Source organism: Venturia canescens, unplaced genomic scaffold, assembly GCF_019457755.1.
Source record: "Venturia canescens isolate UGA unplaced genomic scaffold, ASM1945775v1 PGA_scaffold_15__1_contigs__length_3012046, whole genome shotgun sequence".
Classification (NCBI taxonomy): Eukaryota; Metazoa; Arthropoda; class Insecta; order Hymenoptera; family Ichneumonidae; genus Venturia; species Venturia canescens.
Window position 1 is genome coordinate 1,383,625 of NW_025108584.1, and position 7,869 is coordinate 1,391,493.

General features: G+C 36.4%; 1 long non-coding RNA gene across 1 annotated transcript; it reads left to right on the top strand.

Moving 5' to 3' along the window:
• Window positions 1-248: 248 nt before the first annotated feature.
• Window positions 249-1,760, top strand: LOC122418602 (uncharacterized). Its single transcript, XR_006262549.1, has 4 exons — window positions 249-536; window positions 656-856; window positions 1,022-1,229; window positions 1,400-1,760. It is a non-coding gene; the product is annotated as an uncharacterized lncRNA (long non-coding RNA).
• Window positions 1,761-7,869: the final 6,109 nt, after the last annotated feature.

Sequence of the window (7,869 nt, forward strand, 5' to 3'; positions counted from 1 at the left end):
ATGGGAGACCTCAGAACGAATTACCACACTTTAGATACCATCGGCTTCAACACAACTTTTGGTGAATATATTTTGTTGGGACCATGCGAAGCCTACGAGCCTCTTATGGATGTTGTCAGAGAGGAAATTCATAAGAGCAAAATGGTGATTGAATTCTTACTGGGCGAGGTAGATCCAGCTTACGAGGATCTCATGAACAAATTGGAGGTAATGAAGCAAGAAGCAAGAAGCACCGTGGTTGAGGACAAACGTGGCTCTTTTGTCAGTCATCTTGGACAAAGTGTTTTCATTTATATCAAAATACAGCATGCTCAATGTCCAATATTCTTGAATTTCATGTACACATCCAACAGCGAACATCCGGTATTAAGGCCAGTCTCACCTGCATAGTCTTGATATATGTGGTATTATCTTGGAGAATTTGCTCATGGCCCAGCTTATGATCTCAAAGTTTTGCAGCAGGATAGGCAACAAAAGGAAGAATTTAAGGCTGTCGATGGTATCGTTAAGAGCAATCAAAAAGTCATTAAGCAAGGGTAATTTGTACTTCCGTTTCCCTACTTTTATTTAACCAGTTACCAGTTTTAAATGATTCCCTTATTTTTTCTTCTCACGACATTCAGTTTAATTTTATGCTATGCTTTGTTATTTACAGATAAGACAACCTTGGTACAATGGTACCGTATCAATTCTCTTATATGTTAGAAGAAATTCACAAACTTGAGACTGAATTGAGTTACCTTACCACAGAAGTAAAAAATTCTCTGGGACAAACTAGAATTACCAAATACCGATTTTGGTTTGCAATCTCATACTCTGATGCGTAGCGGTGGTGACAACGAAAGTGTCAATTCCAGTAAGTTTAACTTTTTCATGTTCCCGCAATCGTTTAAGCTTTTATCTTCAGTATCATATGTCTGAATGATTTGTTACATATATTTGATCAACAATATATTATCGTCAGTATCATACGTCTGAATGATTTATTACATATTTGATCAATATTTCATTATTAATATAGGCGTTACCACCATACAAACTTCATCTCAACAATATTGTGCACAATTATCGAGCAACGTAGCGGAGAATAGAACGTACGAGGGTTACCTATACAAACGGGGCGCCTTGTGAAAGGGTTGGAAGCAAAGATAGTTTCGTGTGCGATTCGATAAAGCATTAACTGCGATATTACGACGTGATGAAAGATTCTCATTGTAAAGGATATACAGGTACGTAAAAATAAAAAAATTCTTAATAAGTTTTAGTTGTAGGAGTACTGAGTTTGATGAAGGATTTATATTAAATTAGTATAATCACATAGAACCAAGTTTTCTATATACAAAGATTCGATCAAAAAAACGAATTGATTTTCGACTAATTTGAGATTTTTAAAACGTAGATCTGACGGAAGTAGTTTCGATGTCGCCAGCAACACCGACACCAGGACCACCAAAGAAAACGACGAACGTACAATTATTGTCAAAATTTCAAATAGCCCGATTTATGATTCAAGCAGGACACAATTGACTCTGTGGAAGTTCCAAAGTCTTCATTATTTTTTTCTCCCCCTTTTTTCACTTTTTGACAGTGTTTCTTTTTTTTATTAATATAAACTCGTTAACGATAAGACCGCTTAATTATCTTTAACGATAATTATTCTATAAACGTTTATCGCTTTTGTCGTGGACCCTTATTTGAGCTTTGTATTTGTTTTCTCTCAGTTTTCTTATTTCACTGTATTGTATTTTGGAATTTGAAAATTATCCTCACTTTCTATTGGAACAAGATTTTTATTACGTTTTCCAGATGAATGAATAAACCATTGCCAAAGTTTGACTCTTTCTTCTGTTACTTTCCCTCTTTTTGTTTCTCGCTTTTGCATTGCAGCGTGTAGCTAATGACAGTAAATTGCGTGAGTGTATATTTGACGGTTAATATCAAAGTTCCTATAACATTCAAGTTGAAAGTTGAAATTTTTGTCCCAACAAAGCAGCTTGGGAGCAAACAGGCGTTGCGATCAAAAACATTTTCGAACACATGCTCCAATAATTTCAATTACGGCTACACCGAAGGGTTCAGTTTGGCCGGAAGTGTCTGAGTCTTCTCGGAGCATCCCTGGGAATGAAAGACAACCGTTAGTTTTGCGCTAACGTTGCCCACTTTTTTATTCTTCCTGGGAAGAAGTATCCTTAAACTATCCAAACATTTTCATACTTTCGCTATTTCTCGTACTCCCTTATAATTCACTCTCCCGATAATGCGTCGTTTAAGGCCAAAATACTATACAATTTTTGCGCGAGTGACGCGGCAATGGCTCAGGAATGGATCGAGAAGAATCAAGCGTGCCTGGCAGTAGAGATTTCGAGATAAATAATTAAATCCTCGATCTGTTAGCATCCATGCCACTCAGAATTCTCGATAAATCGTGCAAGTGGCTGATAGCGTAATTAAAGAAGAAAGAAAAATAAGAGAAAAAAGAAAAAATTTTGTTTATTTTTTGTAGCAAGAGAAAATTGGAAAAAAACATGGTTCAATGGAGCGAGGCTCGTTAATAATCGTTTATCATTTTATCACAACGGATGAACGTCAGTTTACAAAACTCATATATAAATCGTCAGTCACAGTTTATATATAAGTTTTATTGTTAATTTTATAAAAATATGGGTCGAGGCTCTCTCATATGGGTCTTTTTTTATACAATTTATTTCGCTTTTTCTTCTTGATCAAATTTTTTTGCTGCCCTATGCTGGCACACAGCAGCACCGCGTGCTGGTCGAAATATAAATTTTTCAAATTCATTACTAAATTCTTCAAAACGTTGTACTGTCGTGAAAGGTAATGAGTTACTGAAATTGGGTACACGTTTTCTTCCGTTTTCAAGGGTAATAAATTTAAGAAATTTACATTTCGACCAGCAATAGGGCAGCAAAATTTAATCAAAAAGAAAAAATAAAAGATTGAAAAAAAACGACTCTCGAGAATGAGAATCAAACCCGGGACCCCCGGGTGGCAAGCCTGCAACGCTGAGCACTGCACTACGACACGTTATTAAATAACAACAAAACTTATATATAAATCGTGAATCACCGTTTATGTATAAGATTGTAATAAGAAGATTTTGAATCCAGATGAAACTCAATGAAGTTTATTTGTTCCCAATAATTTATAAATGTACAAACACACTCTCATATAAATAATGAATCGCGGTTTATATATGAGTTTCGGTGTTTGATTGCTATAGAAATGCAATCAAAATGCTATGGAAAAGCAAACTGGGATGAAAACTTAAAAAATTTCCGTCTGTCGCCATCAGTAAACGACAAAAAGAATGTAAATAAATCGAAAAAGATTGAAGAAGAAAAATAATTAAATCAAGTGAAAAGATCGATCCCGGGTCACTAGTATCATGAGTATAGAGCGCTATCACAAATTGACGGCTAATTTATATAAAAAAACTCATATATATATAAACTGTGATATACGAGTAAATAGAGAAACGATGGGATCGTACAATTCTCAAAAACTGAAATGAAATAACAATGGAATGAAAACTGGTAAACTTTTATTTATCATTACATTTATAGAGCTTAAGAAGGGCTCTTGTGGTCCTTTGGATCTTTGCTGCTTTAAATTCGTACGTTTAACGTTAAATCGATGAAAACGTTAAATTTTTTTTGTTATAAATAGAATTAGAAATTAGCTTCGCTAATTCGATTTTTTGTATTTAGCCCCCATGTCTCCAAAATATTTGTAAAGTTCGAGCTCAATGTTCAGCGCTAAATAGCTGATATCTTCGTCGCTCAGACTCAAATCTTTACTCTCGCGATTTCGAGCTATCAATAATTCCGTAAAGTGTTTTACGAACATTTAGCCTTATCAGACGGAATTTCAACGACGACAGGTTGACTCGGAGTTTTTACTATTTTTCCGTTCGAAGTAATACCACTGCTTCCAGGAGTCATCGCGCGGGGAGAACGTTCCGAGTCTTCTTTCATCGAAGTTTTTCAAGCAATTGGTTGAGGTTTTTTTGTTTTGAAACTCGGATTGCCTTGATCCTTTTTTCTTCAAACAATTTAGACACACCCGTTCTATTCCCTGCTCTTCCATTTGTTGTCCTGCGTAAAGAAATGAATCAAGCATAGATAGTGTTCGAATGCTTCGATAATTGGAGAAAACTAAGTGCAAAGGAAAATGGATGTTAAAAGCAAATAATATTCACCCATAGCATTGTAACGTGGACACATTTTCCATGGAACTAGTATTCAAAGAAATCGCATAAAATCATAAATCTGTTATTATGAGGTCGTTTACAAATGCACCACAATCGATCTGGATCGTCCTCTGAATCTGAATTTTGTTCCTCCTCGTGATTGTCATCATCATTCTTATCGTCATCTGCAATCCGTTGATTTTCTATTTATTCACCAACACTCGGGCGATCTCTTCCTTCAAAGTCTTTGGATCTATGATGCTGCACTACCACAGCTTGTTTTCTGTTCAAACTTGCTGAACTTCTCTTTCATTTCCAAGGTGGCCAAAAGATTTTCCTCGCCTTCGATGGCACCTGAAAAAAAGCACATATTTTTATGAATCAAAATATATTATAGGTCAAAAAATGTTTTTTATTATTTCGGAATTAGTGGGATTTGAAAAAATTATAAATTTTGCAGATACAGTTTTGCACAATAATATAAACTTACTTTCAACAATAAACTAAGAGCGTCAGAGCACTGAATCTTTGGAGAACAGTGCCAAACCTTTAGAGATACAACCGTCTGAAGTGCCTGAGAAATTTCGAAATAATTTACTCATCTCCAAGAAGTATCTGCCAATTATTACTATTTTCCTATTTGATTACCTGTAATTTGTTCATGAGATCCTCATGAGTCACATCTGCCTCGTCCAGTAGGAATTCAATAACCGTTTTGCTCATATGATTTTCTTCTCTCTGACAGCAACGATGAAAGGCTCGTAGACTTCAGACGGTTCCATTAAAATATATTCATCTGTTGAAGCTAATTAGAGCAAGCTCACCACCGTCAAAACCAGAAACTCATCACTCATTTATCGGTCCCAAATCTTTTGTTGATACACCCCCTCTGGACTTGGATCTTCTTCATAAATTGCTTTAATCCAGTAAAATTAAGGAATACAATCTTCTTCATTATCAGGCCAGTCTCAAAAGGACACAAGTGACTATTTTTGTCATACACACTGTAAATTGAATGAAGAAATTATAGAAATTTGTCATTTTCTCGAATTAACACTTCAAAAAAGTTTCCATTCAAATTTGTACACTATTGTTATTCTAATAATTTGACTATAGTAATCATTGTATAGGTTAAAGCGGAGTGTCTAGTTTTAAAACAGCGATACCTGGAATATGTCAATTCGTTCTAAGGTTTCTCATTGCTCTCATAAATAGCTTCTCCTTTGCTGGTGACCAGAGACACCGAGGATCAATGAGAGAGACAAATTCTTCCATAGCTCCATTGGCATGCCCTAGATCCAACAATTATGATTATTATTGTCATTATTATTAAACACTAATTAATCACGTCACTTAATCACGTAACTCCTTCCACTTTTCACTAACCATTTTCATTTATAATCCGCACACAACAGCACTTTGGGGATCATAACCTCACCTGTCAAAATGACGTTCACTACAAAAATAAGTCTCGGATAGTTTCGGATGTGCGATATCGATGTATTGATCTTATAACCTATTTACAAATGATATAAATAAATGATCATAAACTTAAAACGAATTAATGAAATCTTAAGAAGTGTCGTCGACATGCACCGCGTATTTTTTAATTTTATTCTTTTTCACACACAGATCACAGTCTACATTAACGCGACTGCTTTTATACCGGTGTAATTTAGCATTCCACAGGTTTTAGTATTATGGACTTCGTTAGATGACGAAAGTTTTTTTTATTTATCCCACACGCATCATTTCATAATGTCAAACTACTCCGTTTGTTTATACGATGACCGAAAACTGACACATGGTTTATATATATATATATAATATCACGGAGTCTGAGCGCGGTCGGGGTAAGGCATCAAAAGTTAGAAGGCCTTAAATGGCGAACAGGCATTCTGTATAACGCATATATAGATATACAGAATGCCTGTTCGCTATTTTAGGCCTTCTAACTCTTGACCGACCCGCGGTCGGCCTAGCAGCTGGAGGAGCCAAAATCGTTGAGCCAATCAGAATGCGTAGAGGCAACAACTCTACTACCACTAACTACGTCAAAACGCGTATACGTATACGTCGAACTCGTGATGTGTCAGTAACTTTTGCATAATCTTGAGCCCGTGCAAAGTTTTTTCTCAGCAATTACGCCACCGATCGTGTTGATTTTGGGCGCAATCGAAAGAGAATTTCTTAATTAGCTGAAAGTTCAATTTTCAAGTTGCGACGTAACTCCTGAGCTTCGTAATTCAAGAAAATGACATGTCAATTTTACCCCCACTGCCGAAATTTACTTTATTCAGAGATAATATAGTCTCGGCGAGAGCCTCGGGCCAGCAGACGACAGAGCTGTCAATGTACTTGTCCTGAGACTCTACCGAGTCTCTTGATATCATGAAATTGAAGGTTGTAAGGCGAGATTCATGTCTCCGCTGTAAATCGACCTTCCACCATGATCTTCAGTTCCAAATAGGCAAAAGAAACTGAAGAAAAAAGGAAAAATTTCTCATTGCCCCCGAGACACGCCAAGGCAACGTGTTTTCACTTGAAATTTCGTGAAAAATTTAGTTTATATCATGAAATTGAAGGTTGTAAGGCGAAATTCATGTCTCCGCTGAAAATCGACCTTCCACCATGATCTTCAGTTCCAAATAGGCAAAAGAAACTGATGAAACAAGGAAAAATTTCTCATTGCCCCCGAGACACGCCAAGGCAACGTGTTTTCACTTCCAATTTCGTGAAAAAACTAGTTTATATCATGAAATTGAAGGTTGTAAGGCGAGATTCATGTCTCCGCTGTAAATCGACCTTCCACCATGATCTTCAGTTCCAAATAGGCAAAAGAAACTGAAGAAAAAAGGAAAAATTTCTCAGTGCCCCCGAGACACGCCAAGGCAACGTGTTTTCACTTGAAATTTCGTGAAAAATTTAGTTTATATCATGAAATTGAAGGTTGTAAGGCGAAATTCATGTCTCCGCTGTAAATCGACCTTCCACCATGATCTTCAGTTCCAAATAGGCAAAAGAAACTGATGAAACAAGGAAAAATTTCTCATTGCCCCCGAGACACGCCAAGGCAACGTGTTTTCACTTCCAATTTCGTGAAAAAAAGAGTTTTTATCATGAAATTGTATGTTATAAGGCGAAATTCATGTCTCCGCTGAAAATCGACCTTCCACCATGATCTTCAGTTCCAAATAGGCAAAAGAAACTGAAGAAAAAAGGAAAAATTTCTCATTGCCCCCGAGAGACGCTTAGGCAACGTGTTTTCACTTCCAATTTCGTGAAAAAACTAGTTTATATCGTGAAATTGAAGGTTGTAAGGCGAGATTCATGTCTCCGCTGTAAATCGACCTTCCACCATGATCTTCAGTTCCAAATAGGCAAAAGAAACTGAAGAAAAAAGGAAAAATTTCTCATTGCCCCCGAGACACGCTAATGCAACGTGTTTTCACTTCCAATTTCGTGAAAAATTTAGTTTATATCATGAAATTGAAGGTTGTAAGGCGAAATACATGTCTCCGCTGTAAATCGACCTTCCACCATGATCTTCAGTTCCAAATAGGCAAGAGAAACTGAAGAAACAGGGAGAAGTTTCTCATTGCCCTCGAGAGACGCCAAGGCAACGTGTTTTCACTTCCAATTTCGTGAAAAAACGAGTT